We start from the raw sequence: 18418 nt of genomic DNA, 5'->3' as shown, positions 1-18418 counted from the left end.
AAAGGCAAGAGCAAGTGTCGGCATCTCTCACTGTTTGCGTATACGAAACAATTCAATTATTTATCGATTTATACCCTTAAATTATATGAAAGTGATTTTAGGTTGAAGGAGATGGAACGGAGTGTGTGTGTGTGTGTGGGTTGTGTGAGTGTGGGCCGTATGCTGGCAAAACTTTCAGTTGGGGGGTTGCGTATATTTATAGTTAGTAATACATATGACGCGAGCGCACTGTGTTGGCTGTGGTTTGAGTGCCCGCGCAGTGGAATCAAATAGTTTAAATGTATAGTATTAAACGGTATGTTCAATGTGGGTGTGCGGGTGTGTGTATTGTTTGTGAAATATGTTTTGTGGATTGCTTTTATGCCATATACAAATGCAGAATGCATTCCTTCAATTATTACTAAATTGGCAATTGACGACAACACAACACACGGTACTCGTTACGCGAAGCAACAAAAGTTAAAGTACACAATAACAAAAAAAAAATAAAAAAAAGGAAAATAAAAAACTCGGTCGACGTTAGTCACAACGCCAACGTTGGCGTTGACGTCAACGTCATCGTCAACGCTGCTAACGCTGAAAATAGTTTTTTTAGTTACCGTTGTGCGTTGAAATGTTAAGTAGTGTGTGTGTATGTGTTTGGGAGTTTGTGAATTTTGACGTACGTGTGTTTTGCGCTAAAGCTAAGGAATAAAAATAAATTTTCAATTTTAGACGCCAATTTCATTGTGTGTCGACTCGGAGGAAGGAAGTCAAATGTGTATGAAAACCTAAAAGTATGTGTTAAATTATTAGGAAAAAAATTTATTACAAACAAGAAAACGGAAAAATTGAAAGAAATTTTTGAAAAGTGTGAGCAATTCATATTATTTTGAAAATAATGAAGTCTTTAAATATGAGAAATATTAAAAAGATTGTATTTAGTGTGATTTATACGCTTTGCATTTAAATTTGGTGCTGACAGCAGTTTACTTTATACATATTATTAAATCGTGTGTAAAACATCTTTAAATAAAATTATTAAATCCTACAAAAGATTGTTCGAGTGTTATAATCTGTGGGAAAATGTATTTGGAGACGATGGTAAGTTATGTCGTAGAAATTTAAAAATATTTTTGAAAAATTTTTATTTAAAATTACAATCAATAAAATTATTTTATAATTAAAATACTAATGTATATACATGAAAATGAAAATATTGATTTTTCGCCTATTTTCCGTCTGCTACTCCTCTCTATATGCCAATATGCACTTTTTATGCTACCCAACCACTTTCTCAACGTAGCCAAATCAATTGCTAAGTGTTTTTAGGAGCAGGCGCCTTTCCAAGCCCACACCAAAAATGTCTCATATTTGTCTGTGTGTATGTATGTATGTATGTATGTCTGTCGCACTGTCTGCGTATGTTTGCATAAATATTTGGTTGCTTTGGTATTTTTCGATTAACGGCAGGCAAGAGAATAAATTTTCAAAAAGTGAGAGGCTTTTTGTTACCGGAAATTAAATGCAAATCAATTCGTAAATTCCGTTTGCCATGCTCAAAAATTCAATTCAAATTATCACAGTTGCAGGCAATGTGCTGTGTTTGGCGTGTGTATAACAATTTTTCAATGCAATTCCTTTGCAATTAATGTAGCGCAACACATATGACACAAATCCCTTCCACACAAGTTAAACACAAAAACACAAGGAACAAAAAAAAATAATAAATATTTTTACTCTCCCACTCTGTTTTCCTTCTTTCTTCTTTCTTTCACTCTCTCTTTTCATTTATGCCTACAATTTTTCAATTATGTTTTTGTTTGCAGGATTTGCGCGCCATGATTTGCAGAGAGTGTGAGTTTTGTCTGATGAAAGAATACAGGATTGTTATTTTGTTTTCATTTGTGTCATTTTATTGTTTATACAATTTTTGAACTTTACTATTGTAGATGGCGCTTCTGTCAATTGTTGCGGAAATTACTTTAAGCAATTTTTTTTCTTTTTTTTTTTGTTGTTGTTTTGTATTAAAGTTATTTTTGAGAGATATGTACGTGTATTTGCAACATATGCGCATTCATTATAAATTATTTTAGTGGAGAATTTTAAAGCCGCTGCGTTTGTATACATAAATGCAGTGAAACGAAATACTGAAAAGGGAAAACAACATTCATATCTAACATAGCTAGTTGGTTGCTAAGCATTTTATTAGGCATTTAACATATTTTGAATATAAAATAAAGTTTTTGACTTCAATATTAAATGTTTAAAGTTTTATTTTTTATTTATTTTCTAACAATTATTAGATATTACGTTTATTCGGTCGCTGCAGGTTGGACGAAACACAACAAGTCACTTACTAAAATCTCTTGCTAAAATCACTGCTAAAGTCACATGCTAAATTCACTTGCTAAAATCACTTGCTAAAATCACTTGCTAAAGTCACATGCTAAAATCACTTATTAAAATCACTTGCTAAAGTCACATGTTAAAGTCTCTTGCTAAAGTCTCTTGCTAAAATCACTTGCTAAAGTCACATGCTAAAATCACTTGCTAACGTCACTTGCTAAAGTCACTTGCAAAAGTCTCTTGCTAAAGTCTGTTACTAAAGTCTCTAGTTGACATATTTGCATCACTGTTGCAATCTGTCAAATATTATTTTTTCTTAATTAGCAAGTCTTACGTATGTGCGTAAAATTCAAATCAAACTGAAGTTTGTACAAATTTAAATATTTATTAAAGGTGAAGGATCTATTAGTCCAGTTCCTTATTCTTAGTTAACTATGAAATTAATTTTTATATTAACTCATAAATAAATAAATATATATTTATTAAAAAATAAAATAAATAATATTGTTTCTAAAACGGACTAATTGCTCAATTGTTAAATTACACACTTTTTAAAAATTAAGAAAGATTTTTCGTTAAAATTTCAATATTATGAAATTTGCCAAATTCGAGCCAAGAAAACAAGAACCTCAAAGACAACCTAGCGTATATCAGATTAATTTTATCGATAAAAAAATACTGGGAAGCAAATATTTTGGAATAATACATTGTCTTACCATGTTATGTTCGTTCTTAGGTTACTCCAGCAGATCTATCTGATTAGTAATATCAATCTTCTCATTCTTGGGGTCTGCGATATTTTCAATTTAACAAATCTTATTTTTTCCTTTTTTTAAATATTCAGCAATACACGTCCTGACTTACGGCATATACCGTTTCCAAAGTCTAAATACTCAAGATGTTATATAATAATTTAAGATGTTATATATAAGTTGTAACCAATTCCATATATTTCCCTTTATGCGTACATTTCTTCAACTGTTTATTTGTTTTTTTGTCTAAAGTAAGGGAATACTCAACATAACACAAGCGAATAACGTAACCACTACTTTACTCTATACTACTTTTTATCGACACAACAGGGTTTAGAGACTTACTCTAAACTCAGAAGTGGACACAATAAAGCGGACAGTCGTAGTGTCACATCCCATATAAATAATAATAACAATAATGGATCGAAGACTTTTTTAATAAAAAATTTCATTTCCTATGAATTCAAAAACATAGGTTCTCTGATATTTTCTGTCTTTTATGAACAAGTGAATCAAGTGAAAATATTTTTGCTTAACCAAACCACCTACAGTACAAATGCTTATGCTTATTTTATAGAACTATTATTTTTTCATATTTTTTCATTTCCATTGTTAAATTTCATACGACAATATTTTTTTGCTGAATATCCTCAAAAATCTTTTGACAAAAATAAGCGCATCAGAGACATCACAAGACACAGACATACATAAATAAATGCACATTAAAACTATTTGCATTTGTTGGTGGGCAAATATCGAAATACATTAGGGTGAGGGTCGCACGATCACTTGCCTCATAAATGAAACGTGACAATCTGCATTAATTGGAAACCATAAAATCGTATATAAAGAAAAAACTCTGAGAAAAAAAGCTTAAAGATGACTTTAAGCCCTAAGAGTATGTATGAAACGCTATTAAAATCTTTACCAACCATCACGATCGATCTTGCAAACAAACTTTTCGTTTATGAAAAGACGGGTGCAAGCACACAAAATATCTAACTTCGAACTCGGGTACAAATGCAGGAAAGTTGCAGAAAATTAAAAAAAATAGTTTTGTTAATGATATTTTACAAATTCATATTGTTTTTAATTATGCCAAAAAAAAAGGAAACCTTAAAATCACATACATATGTACGAATATGACAATATGCATTCTTGTATATTGAAAAGTATCTGCACTTGCCAGTGTGTGCTTATGATTTTGTGTTTGACACATTTCTTTCATGGCAAGCGAAACCGAACCTAATAAAGCAAAGCCCGGTTTAACCAAAACACAACTCACTCAACAGGTTTCGGCTTGATGACGTATTTATTGCATTACCGTACTCGTATCTGTTTTACTTGTGGATAATTTTGTAATTGACCTTCTTGTTATGCGTTGCATTATACAATATCACTGCTACAATTTTGCCGCCACTTGAACTCGGTCAGTTCCATGCTTCCATGCTTGTTTACGATATCGAACCAGTGCACCGCTGTGGTTGCTTTAGTTTAGTTGGCGTTGCTCATCGATCGATCGCAACGATCGTTCAACGATTTTCCTTCAACCCACATGCTGCATCGTGTAAACCGGTTTAATCATATTTCTAGTATAATTAACTGTATAACCAATTCGGTTCAGGGAAAAGTGCATCACTGGCATTGATAGGGGAATTTCGTTTTATTTTATATACATACATAATGTTTTGTTTTGTTTTTTTTTTTTTTTGAATGGTAGCTTAACCATCGCACTCTCTCTCTCTCTGTCTCTATCTTTCTCTCTCTTCTATTTCACGCTTCTATTTTTTTACACTCAATCAGTTATTTGAACCTGTTTCATTCATTTTACCGGTAGCTAAGCTCTGTTATTGCAATGATGACGTGAATTTGCAAAAATCTCCGCTTGCTTTTAGCCTTCTTTTCATTTAAATAACTTTCAGTTTTAAATGCAGTTTTACTACTGCAGGGTTTTCCAAAGATTTGATTGCCGTCATGAATCATCTGAAGCGAAAATAGCGGAATAGGTAAAAATGTTTAAATTCCATATAAATTAAACTTTTAGCAATAAAAAAACTCACCTAGTTTACCTTAATAAACAAATAAAATTATATAAATAAAATTAAAAATTCTCATTATCGCAACAAGACAATTAATAAACAATAATTTAAAATTAAGTTTTAAGAAGTAAAAATAATCTCGGTGATTGATAATTCACAACTTTTTGAAAAAAAAGGAATTCCAAATACCAAAAAAGAAAAAATGGCTTGGAGACACCATTGGATTGGGATTGATTCAAAAATGTCTATCGTTCTGACTGTCTGAGCACTGAAAATTCTTAGTGGAAGGGAGCTTAAATTAACTTACAACTCCAAATAATATACAGATCGTTAAATAAAAAGGCCCTAGAGGACCGAAGATTATATGAACACTCTATGTGCTGCTTGATTGGTATATCATATTCTCTGCAGGTCTGCGTTCTGTAAAAGCGCTAGTAGGATGAATGACTTTTAAAGAACAAAATCCATTATTGATCGAATAGGCTGAATGAATAGTCAGTTACACATATGCTATTAGAGCAATGTTGAGGTAGTAAACATACATCAATACGTTCATATAGTGTTTACAGTATTTACCTATACAAGAGTTATCGACAAAATAGATGCAGTTACAAAACGTCCATGTTTTTGATCCAAACAAACACTATTTTTAACGAGATACTCGTATAATTTATAAATGCAAATAATGGAATTGCTCCAAAAAAATTGAACACAGTTCCATTAGTGGGTACAGTTATAGTATATCTTTTTAGGATGTGCTTGTCATAGTTTTGAGTAACTTCCTCAAAACTATGTCAACCATAATACAGCAATGTTATGCGGTAATGTTGAATCCCTTTAGGTATGAAATGAAGGAAAACAAATATCATTTGAATAAAAAAAAATTTCTTTTCGAATTGTATAGTGAAATGCTAATTCGACACCGTCTAGTCGTTATTTATTACGAAATTAAGCAATTGAATTAGTCATAATAACTATTATTATCTCTATAATTATTTAATTTTTCAAGGACATTTAAGAATGATATTTTTCAGAAGACATCAAGATATTGTAGTGTACTTGTAGCAAAGACCTCAAAGAGGTTAAAAAGTAGACAAATTTAATTTTTTCTTTCATTTAACACTATCATGAAATATAGATTGTATGCAGACATAAACGCTACAACTATTTAATTTTCAAGGACCTGAAAGTATTCTAATTTTTATAAATAAAAAAAGTAATAATAATACGAATAAAAGTTAGCAAAAATTCATTTGAATCAAAAGAAAAAATGTTAGATTTGCATGAGAAAAATATCTCGACGATATTGAAGAATAGTATTTTTCAGAAAGCATGAAAAATTGTAGGCGTTATATTTAACACTTAGGTATCAAGCAGTGGTGCTATATAATACATATGATTAAAATATCTATATAACTAACAAATAATCTTATAAAGGAAAGATTTTTTTTGAGAATCTCTTGTATTTGCGAACAATTGGTCTCTATATTTACTAATTATGGTCATATGTATGGTTATACGAAATATTGTTATTCAAAATATGATTGATTGGTTCCAAACTAGCGAATTAATATTTTGATAATAAAAAGCAGACAAAAAGGGAATATAGAATAAGATATAAGCGATTAACGTGACAGTTTAGCTAAACCTTAATTTTTCACAAAGTTTAAAAAAATAATTCAAATAGTTGAAACTATCTAGTCCTAACAACGGCCTATAGATAACTATATAAGCATATAATTTAAGAAACAATATACCCGTACATGTAATAAACTGATATACATATACCAAATGTTAAAATCTGTAACATTTTGACAAGTTTGATTACTGTCGTACATAAATGTACTTTAATCCAAATTTTTTTTATTTAGAAATTTACAATAACTGTATTAAGGCTCCGATAAAATCAAAATTAATTTTTAATAATGTTAATGTATTGCATTATATTTCAATTTGCAATTATTGTCAAAAATGCTGTCATTACCGTATCATTTTCAACCTAAAAATTCTTGTGGGATTATTGACCGGTCACTGTAGATTGAATAATCACCTATCGAAGTTAGGAATTCAATCCAACTCAGAATACAGATACTGTAGAGAAGAGATACAAACTTACTACCACAAGCGCGGAAGTAACAGCTAGGATGGTATTTCATGAATCATACGGACCCAAGAAAAATACGCTCTATATATGTCTTTTATTAAAGAAATCCGATTTGGAGAAACACTCTAATCCGACTAAGGGGCACAATTGATCTTTTAGGTCGCAGTACACGATTTCTTCCTTTCAGAAATGAACAATGAATCATTTTTTATAATAATTATAATTATTTTGTAAATATTATAATAAAATAATATAATATAATCAATTGTTTTATAATAAGCAATTGATTTTAGCTTAGGATAGCGATTTTAAGAAATTGAAATCGATTCACAACATAGCAATAAAAAATTTAATTTATTTGTGATACATAAATGCCTAAAATGACTTAAATTTAATTTTAAAATACGAGTATAATAAATTACAATAGAACACATATTATTAATATCCCTATTCTCACATAATCCTTTAATCATTTTAAGTAAAAATGGTTTCTTTTAACGGATGTAGTTAAAATCAATTGCAAGCAGTTCAACGTGGACCTGCTTTTTTGCAACGGATACGAAGAAGTAAAATACTTTAAAACACAAACAAAAACAACACCAAACCCTCAATGCCACAAACACAACAACCACCCTACTACCTAAAAACAGAAAAGAAATACATGAACGAACACTCTGTCACATATGTACGTACATATACACAATATTATTAAAAACATTACACACATTCCCCCACTCAGTGTTAATTCACTTGAAATTCTCTTGCACGCACAATACACAGAACCAACTACGAGTGGGAGTTTTTCATTTATTATCTCTCTTCTCTTTTTGCAATTTTCTGTTTTAGTTATAAATTCTCTTTGTGCGATCATTCGTTGTAAGGTGGTTTAGGTTTAAACGCAACAGCAGGCGAAAAGTAAGAACTTGCACGTTGTGTTCTTTGGCATTGTTGTTTATGCATATGCTTTGCTAATGCCGATGCGATGCCGATGCCGATGCGGATGACGACGGCAACGACAACGACAACGACAACGACCACTTCACCCAAAAATCAACCCAAATCAACGAACGTTGATCGGCTCTCAACAGTTTGTTAGTAATTTTTGAGTTAGTCGGTTGGTAATTTTGCGGGTGTCGCGTCAATCTACATGCGGTGATACATGTGAAAATAAAGTGTTTTTTTTTTAATAAACAACAAAAACAAACAAACAATTTATGAAACGTGAATTATAAAAATCAGTATAATTTGTGTTTAAAAAAAATAAAGTGCCTTATTAAATATAAAAACAAAAAAAATAATTCTTTTGAATTAAATAAAACGTGATATTTTTCTATAGAAACTAAAAATGAACTTTTTTTAAAAAGGAAGACTTAAACATTTTTTGGTATTTTACAATACTTGTATTTGTCAAGGTATGTGTTTTATTGTTCAGTTTTTTAACTAATATAATTATAATTCAATTAATTAAAAAAAAAATATTATTTGTTGGTAATAATTTATTTTTTAAAATTGCTTTACATCAATTTTTAACAATTTTTTTTTTTTGTTTTCTTTTAAGTTTGTCATTAATGTTTTTTTTTGTTTTCTTTTAATCGGTATATGTCGCTGGTATGTTGTCAACATATTATACGCAGTCAACAATGTTTATAAAATTAATATATACATATGATTAATACTGATTAGTGTTTCCTTAACAATTTGATTATATTATGTGACAATGATTTCCATTAAACCATGTCTCATATGGATGCCTCAGTGTAGAGGAGTTAAAACCGACTCATGCTGCTAAAGATAAACCATTGTTTTTAGGACCATTGTCATATTATGTAAAATTTTTGAAAATAAATTAACAGAACATAAACTACTAGATAAAGTTATTACGTTTACTTAACCGTTTAATTCCAATATATAAAATTGCTCTCCATCACTCTCTCAAATACTTTTTTTGTCTCCACACACAACCGTATACAAGATTTATACTTCAATGTACAGGATTGTAGATCTTAACTGCAGCCCATCAGGTCCTTCCACTGAAGATGTCGACGTCTTCTGCTGCCTATTTCTTTAGTAGACTCCGAATCAAATACCTTTCTAGCCAGAGCACTGTCTTTCATTTAAATGACATGACTAAGCCGCTAAATTTTTATGCGCTTAACTATATGAATGTCGCAATATAGCTCGTCGTTGCATCTAGTCCGATGCTAATTGTTAGCAGGGACCATAGATCTTACAAAGAACTTCTCAGTCGAATGCTTTTAACGCCTTCTCATCACTGTAGGTAATTCTCTAAACTTCTATACCATACGGCAGAATAGGCATGATAAAAGACTTGTAACTATTGATTTTATTTCTAAATTGCCTACTTAGCCCGAAATAACATCTATTAGCAAAACTGATTTTTCGTTGAATCTCTAGGCTGAATCTCTTTTTTGGTGTTGACACTGGTTTCCAAAAAAACAAGACATAAGAATTACTCTTAATGATAAAGCATATATTTATATCAATAGTGTGATCTATTGATGTAGGTTTAGTAATATAAGGGCACGAGACTTAGACCCTAAGAGTAAGGTATATATTTATATCAATAGTGTCATCTATTGATTTAGGTTTAGTAACACAAGGACGCGCTGCTTAGGCTCTTAGATAAGGCATATATGTATATCTATATTGTGATATAACAATTTAGTAAAAATTATTAGAGTATTTTTGCAACACTAATACTAAAAAATTTAATTTTTAATTTCAAAACCTGTCATTATAAGTAACTATACCTTGTTTAAGTATTGTCTACAATTTTAGTATCCAATAATAACAGAGAGTATATATAGACACCATTAACAGAATGGGTTAATTTCTTCTTCTCTCATTTAAGTAACTAGTATAATTAATTTGCATTTTACCTTAGACATAAATTTACTTCAATACAAAAAAAATTTGTTCTATTTTTTTCCATGCTCTATTAAGGAAATATATTGGTAGATAAATAAATAAGCGATATTAGCTTGGTTGCATTATTTGAACTGAACCCAGAAAATACCTACAGTGCAACCCACACATTTTAAAAACGGCACATCCGCCCTTCAAAAGAAAACGAACCTTTTTGGGTATTTTTTTTTGTTTTTGCTTTTGAGCTGTTCTGCTTTAAATCCTGTTTTAAATCGACAAATACAACATACACATACATGCAAACACATATGTAAACATGTAGCAGCGAAGTTGAAAAAAAAAATGCCAAAGCGTCATTTAACTATATTTTACGCGCTGCCTACCGCTGCGAAAGGCGCAGCACAAAACCGAAAGAAGGGCAAAGAAACATGAGAGCTACAGATCAGATCCATGCACCAAACATACTGTAAAAGTGACAGGCTGAAGACGAGACAAGAAATAGTGTATATATGTTATGTACGTATATGTATGTATATAAAAAGTCTCAGCAGTTTGTTTTGTTGTGTGTCGTGTTGTTTCATTTTTTTTACCTATTTTGGGGCGGAAATTGCTTGTCTTCAGTGGAATATTGAAAGTTTTTATATGTATGTATGTTCACAATAATGTCCAAGTAATTATTATTTTTGAAGAGTATTTTCTTACAGCAGTGCTGAATTGATTATTTTTCCAACAAAACTTTTGACACTTGTTGCTGCTTTTTTGTATTTCTAACAAATATATATGTATATATCAGCTTCATTATCACCTTACACTACTAAGATTTTTTTTTTTGTAATCTGGTCATATTTTTATTATGAACATGTCCTTAAAGTAAAAACATACCAAAAACTCTTCCCACACACACACGCACACACCTCGCTTTCTTTATTGTCTTTGCCTGTCTGCTTGAATGCCAAATTCGTTAATTTTATGAAAACGTTGATATTAGCTATGCTCTATTCAGCATGACACCACCGCCGAAAGTTGCCTACCCAACAACAACTTAAAATTGTACAGAAAAATGTAGTGTGCCTGCTTTGGAGTTAAAAATGCTTTTTCTTCTTTCTGCTTCATTTTCATTTGGTTTTTGTCGTCCCTATTATCATGGGACGGTTTTGCTTCCCTCAAATTTCGTGTGCACTACACTACTTGCCTGCCTGACCATTTGCTATGCTCTTACTTGCCTGCCTTCCTGCTTGCCTGTGTTTTCATTTTCTTGTACAATATTATTTGCTTATTACTGCCTGAGTTCGCACTGAACGCTGACTTCATTGTTGTTGTTGTTGGTTTTTAGAGTTATTTTGTTTGCTGCTATAATCTGGCGGCACCAACGCTGCTATATCGAGTTGAGTACACACATAAAAATTCCACCCCAGAAATAGGAGTATTATTTTGTATATGTGAAACCTACTGCTTTCCGTTCTTTAGGAATTTGTTTATTTATGTATGATTTGAGCGTCACAAAATTTACATAGAACGTATGTTACCTACCCCCCGTCTATGCATGTTTATTCTGTATTTTGCACATTTTATTTTCAAGTGGTGTTCAACAAGCGCGTCTTGTATGACTTATTTCCCTTCGTTTCTTTTTTCTACACCCACTCACGAATCTTTTTAAGCAACATGTGTACCGGTATTTTTAAACCTTTTAGAACCAGCGCTTGGTTTTTCCTTGATTTTATTTTCAATATTCTCTGTCCATTTTATTTTATTTTGTTTTATTTTTATTATTTTTCGTTTTTATTTCTCTTACTCGTTTGTTTACATTTTCTTAGCTATGCAAAAATTATAACAAAAAAATAAAACAGACAAAGGAGTTGAATGGATATGATCTAATTTTTGTAGATTTTAATGTTATCAGCTATAAAAATTTTTATTATTTATGTTTTTATGCATTTTATGGGTTATATTAAAAATAAGCAAACGACTGTTTATTATTACTAATGTTCTCTACATTGAAATATACAGCCAAATAGCAATGAAATAATCGATTTTTGATAGTATATTGAATATGTCCCAACAAAATTTTTAGGACCAAAATAAGTAGCTCATTTTTATATTAGTACGATGGCCAAAATTTTAAAGTAATATAATTGTTTCGAAATTAGATATAAAATATGGGAAATACTAACTCAGAATATTGCGTGGAAATAGAAAATCACACATTATAACCTATTCACACAGCATAAGTAATCGTAATTTTTATTGTAGTCTTGCGCGTTCGGGTTCATTCGGGTCGGTTCGTTACAAAATCAAATTTAAATAACAATCCGATTTCTCGCAAAAATTATGATGGAATTTTTATGAAATTGAATTTTATAGTGATATTATGAATAATTCTTCATAAAATTATTCAGTGTAAATTTTTTATACATTGTTGTAAGGTACTTTGTAATTAATGATTGATCATATGACCTGTAAAACTCATGTAGCTTTACTGTCCTATATCGCCTATTTAATTTTAGCCATTGTTCAAGTTTTTGTTGACTTTCTAAATACAATGTGGCATTACAAACTCGGACGTTTTGCCCTATATTCTTAATCTACTAAATGGATACATTACTTTAACTGTAACTGAGTTGTTTCCTAGTATCAACAATATAGTTAAATTTTAAATATGTCAATATTTACACCAATTGTCTTTAAAAGGTGATCTTTCAGTTCAAAACTTATAACCGAATCAAATTATTTACTATCAAAATTATGGTCAATAAAAATATTTTGGATCAGTTACTAGCCCTTTTTGAATATAATCTTGTCATTCTGAACCTGTGTATATTTTTGGATATTTTCTTTTCATATTGATATTTATTAGAGGGTCGTAATTCCCAAGTTTTTTTGTAAAAATAAATTACTGAATTTTGTTGTAAAGTAAATATAAAATATTTGTTCAAAAAAATATAGTTTGTTAATATTGATCATTAAATTCACTAACATATATTTAAAATTTGGGGCCTTTGCAACATATTAAGTCGCTAATTGTATATTGTATCTATTAATAGATAGTTTTTCATTAATTATGAGCGATTTAATATTAATTAACGATATTTACTTCTAAACATTGTTAAAAATATTTAATTAATTACAAATATTTTTATGCCATCATAGACCAACAGAAATAGTACTGAATTTTATAGTCAAATTCTAAAAGATTATTCTTCAAATAATTTTTACACTTGTATATGACATTCCATTGCAGTGTACTTGGTTCACTACAATACCACACTCCCTTATACATATCTTAAACAATAGATCACTCTAAATAATGGGGTAAAATCTCCTGCAATTGCGTATATATCTCAATTTTTATTTTCTCACAATAAAAATTGGGGTTGTTCATCTGTTCGGTCTTCCTTAACTATATTCGTAGCAAAACTGCAAAATTATTTCCATAAAAGTTTAAAATAAAATTGAATCAAACGTAAATATACAATATACAATATATTGTGAATATAAATGAAATCCCTAAGGAATTTCCTGTTACAACCACCAAAAGCAGTCAATATTTTATTTTTGACTCTACCCTTCACTTACGTATCTGTCTTTCTAGTATACCTGCTTTTACCTGTTGCAGCTGTTGTTGCTGTTGCTGTTGCCGTTGCCGCTTATTTTTACCTGCCATGTTCACATTCTGTGCATTTAAGAATAATTGTATATGAGTGTGAGGAGACCCCTTCTTTCTGAACTTACTACAATACTCGTACACCTACAATGAATGCTTCCACCCCATATGCGAACATTAACAGGATTTCGACTACGTTATTATCATCACCAACAATAAAACACAACACCAATAACAACAACAACAGCAGCGATCCATTGTAATGTGCACGTCTGCACGGCTCAGTAAAACTTGTTTTAATGAGTAGGTCTTCTGCTGGATGGATGAAATTGGGTTGGGTTGGTTGGTCGGTTGCTTGCTTGAGATACTAATGCGCTTGCGAACACCACAAAACGAAAAAAAACACTAGTCGGTCGGCACGGCTGTTCATGTGATAAGTAAATTGCCATAATGCTGCGATCGCTCAAGACTGCGACTGAGCACTACCTTTCTTAATGATCATTACTTTGTATGATCATTTTGTTCATACCCATCGTCTTTATATTCATTTGTACTGTTTTTCTTTTTTTGTAATTTTTTGTTTATTGGACATTTTTATATTTGTGAAATTGTTTAGGTGGCGGTGGTTAGCATATTAGGTAGGTGGTTTCTTGGAAATTTTTTTATGATGAACCCATACACAAAACAAAAATCGTTTCAATGACGTTTTCTGACTTTCTTAAATTGGATGAGACACGCTTGGTCGACAGGGTTCGTTATTGGGAACGAACAAAATTTAAAAAACTAATTACGTTTTAGGGAAAAAATTATTTTTATGTGATAACAATTTATCTGTATTCATTCATATAACTGATTTAACAGTTTATAGAAATAATAGATATAGATTCAAAAATTAACATAAATCTTTAACTTATTTTAATTTGAATTAGAATATTTTGGTATCAACTAATAAAAAAATGTTTAAAAAAATTAATATTAAGGTGTGACGTAGCCAGTGGCGTAACTACATTTTTTAGGCCTATAAGCAACTACTAATTAAGGGGCCCCTACTAACATCTTTTTATACCCTTTACACGAAGAAGTGTAAAAAGGGTATATAAAGTTTGTCCAGATTTTCGTAACGTATTAAGGGAAACGTCGTAAATACCATAAAGTATATATCAGTAAAGTATATATATACCTTTTTAGTTCAAACTACTCTCTCAGCTTTTGAACTCTTCGAATGAAACTTTACACACATTCTTTTTGGGAGCGGCCACTGATCACCATAGCATTTGATTGAAATTAAACTACTATTTCTTATAGCTGCCATATAAACTTAACAAACGGATATGGAGTTTCTCCGTTTTTAATAAAGATATTCCAATGTAATTTGGTATATGTTAATGGTTAATGGACTATTTTGCAATATGGAGTAGATGCAGATTTAAATATAGCACCGATAGAAATTGAGGATTGAAGCACAACTATACGGCAAATCATTTCGTCCCAATTTTGAGAATTTATTAAAAATAAATACAATAAATACATAAATTTATAATGGGGCCCCCTAAATTCGTGGGCCCGAAAGCGTTGCTTCCAGTCGCTTCCCTGTAGTTACGCCACTGGACGTAGCGCCCTCGGAAGTAGGAAACTTAGCTACAACTTACACCTAACAACAACAAATACCACAAGTTTTAATTAATTCTTATTGTTAAAGGATAAATTGATCGTACATAATTTAGGAAATTTTCAAATTTCTTTATCATTTTGAGCTATCTTTTAAGGTTTCGGATATATAGGCTATTAAAAATGACCATTTTTCATATACATATTATAAATTTTTTTAAAAAATTCTACAATACATAATTTTTTTGAAATTTATTTCTACTCTAATTAATACGAAAACAGTTTTAAATTAAATTTGAAAAATAAAATGTCGATCTAATATAAAAAAGATGCTACACAGGAGTCTATAAGAAGTAAACTATGTACATTTTATCCTTAAAAAAAATTAAGTTTTTTTTAACGATAAGGTGGTCTCAAACCTTAAATCAAGCTCTAAGTATTGTAACTCTTTTATTAAATTTATAGTACTTTGCTTCATGACTCTTAATCTTATCGTCAAATATCTAGTATATATAGAAATATATTAGAAAGACTTAATAATATGTAGGGTTTCTGTATGAAAGTTGGTTGCGTTCTTTTAAGAATAAATTCAAAGCTTTCTTAAGATGTCCGGTTAAGATAGCAGTCTTGTCAGACTTAACGATATGTAGGGCTTCTGTTTGAAAGTTGGTTGCGTTCTTTTCGGAAAGAATTCAGTGCTCTCATTGCTGGTTACAGTTGATTAGAGAATCATGTTAAAATCATTAATCTTGATTTTAAGAATTCCTGTCTCAGTTGTGGATCCGATTTTCTGTTTTAGGAGATATCTCTTCTAAAGATTATTGACAGCTCTAGGACTTTAAATATCTAAGTTTGTGTCTCTTTAAGTTTTTAGGATATCAACAGCATATGTATTCGTTTATCAAATGGATGTATTGTTAATTCAGATTGTGAATAAAACTTTAAAATTATGGAATTAAGATTTCAAGATAATAATATATATAGTTTTATACATTTGAAAATCATTTGCAGTATATACTTACCTCTGCATTTTTTATTTCTCGAAAAACTCAGAACATCAAATGAACGGAAATATGTGTTCTATATAATGCATATCTATAAACTGCGTATTTTAATTTAAAAAAATATACACTTCTACTGTTCTGAGGGAGGATCAAAAAGTAAAATCTTATGCAGGGAACATGTCAATTTTTTAACTTAAGAGATCGTGCACCGGGCAAAAAACCCACCCCTAACATGTCTGCTGCGCATTTTTTACCACATGTGTTGAATTCGTGCGGCGCAGTTTTCATATCGAAGCAATGTCTGAAGCTGTAAACCAACAGAAAATGAACTGAGTTTTTTTTTTTGTGATTTTGGGTAGAAAAAGGCGATTTAATGCAGCAACTGTTGCTGGCATTATTTTAAGAAACCTGTAACAGCGTTATGTTTTTGGTTTGATGGTGGGGATGAAAGACGGGAGAGAAATATAATTGTGTATGCAAACTGCAACCGTCATGTGCGTTTTGGTGCATAAGGGTGCACCTGCTTTTCTTTGGAAATGTGGTTTGTATTGGTACATACAGTATAATGAAAGTAGCAGCTTTATATAGCTTAGTTGCCTTCTTAAAGACCAGTTATACACTTGAAAAACAAAAAAAAAATGGTTAAATTACCTTTAAAGCAAACCACATGAACACAGAACGGATACTTCAATACTAATGAAACTATATTGTTATATCCCTAGGCTGCTTACACTGACATGTATATTTTGCCCTTGAATCATTGACTTCACCGCCGCCCACCTTCATTAACAAAAGTATAAATTCCGTACAATACGTGTGTTAAGTGGTAAAACAACTTTTCAATTTAAAACTCAACACAACATATAAATAAATGAAGTATCAGCGCAAAATAACCAAAATATAAAATACAATATAACATATAAGACTCTTCGATGATGATACGAGACAACAAAAAAAATCCCCTACCCACCCAAAAACTGGAAAAAATTATACAAATCAAAATAAAAAAGCGCTCATCTTCTCTTCTGGCTGTGTACGCCGCGCGGTCTTACCTTTTATTATCGTTTTCTGCTGCTTCTTACCTACTTCTTGCCTGCTTCATATTGTGAGTTGACCAAAATACCACCTGCCGCCCATATACAAAACGTGAAACGGCAAAAAAACAAAAAAACGGCAGCTATACTCTGCCTTTTTATTCTGTTGTTGTTGTTATTGTTGTTGTTGTTTAAGTCCGTGGCTTTGTTTCTGTACTTTTTTGTTGACTTTTTGAAACAAAAAAAAAAAGAAAAAAATATTTTCAAACAAGAATTGGTTACAATTCATAAATTTATGCATGTATGTATGTATGTAGATATATGTATGTATTTTTTATTAGAAGAAACTTCTGGGAATATTTTATCTGAGCTCACCCATAAACCCACACACAGTTTTAATTTTTAACCCAACTTTGGGCCGAACCCACTCAACACTGTGCTGCGGCAAATAGTAGACGTATTGCAATTAATTTTTACTTGTAATTTTGCAGTCAGTCAATCTGTATGACCACTACGCGTCACCCACCCACTTTTTGCGGCGAAGTGATTTCACATGAAATTCTTCTCTCGTGATTTTTATGTGATAATTACTGAGCATTTTATTCATGTATATAGGCATGTATAAATCCATATATCAATATATGTACATTTGAAATAAATAAATTTATACATATATTAAAAATGCAACATAAAACTGTCTACTTTATCAATTCATATTTTCTATTAAACCAATAGTTAGGACAGGACAATTTATGTTTGAATGTGTGACAAAAATCATTGCACATCATCCATAATCACCAGCATCCGGTCTATGTTAGTGCGCCCCCCGCACTACATTTTCAATTTGTGCACAACCCAAAATTTATACACATAATATTGCCTTTATTGCGTTCCAACAAATTAAAGTTACCCCAACGCACTGAGTTCATATACATACATATGCATATATACATAAATGTATGAACGAGTATATTTATGCATAAATAATATTTATGATGTGGTGTGTCTTCAGTGATAACACACATAACATATAGCCTTTCTCTATACCAAACCCATTCAAAC

At 30.7% G+C, this 18418-nt stretch overlaps 1 protein-coding gene across 3 annotated transcripts in view; it reads left to right on the top strand.

Annotated features, from left to right (window-relative positions):
• Nucleotides 1-872: 872 nt before the first annotated feature.
• The window catches only part of LOC119680672 (protein charlatan-like), a 30280-nt gene continuing 12734 nt past the window's right edge, over nucleotides 873-18418 (top strand). For 2 of the 3 annotated variants that reach the window (XM_038093607.1, XM_038093605.1), the window contains exon 1: nucleotides 8551-8635. The gene's annotated coding sequence lies outside the window, so the exon portion shown is untranslated. Of the gene's footprint in view, nucleotides 1084-8550; nucleotides 8636-18418 lie in introns of those variants that run through there. The other variant, XM_038093606.1, reaches the window with a different exon arrangement.

Source organism: Teleopsis dalmanni, chromosome 2, assembly GCF_002237135.1.
Source record: "Teleopsis dalmanni isolate 2A chromosome 2, ASM223713v2, whole genome shotgun sequence".
NCBI lineage: Eukaryota > Metazoa > Arthropoda > Insecta > Diptera > Diopsidae > Teleopsis > Teleopsis dalmanni.
Note: the sequence above shows the minus strand (reverse complement) of the source record. Positions and strands in the feature narration are given on the sequence as shown.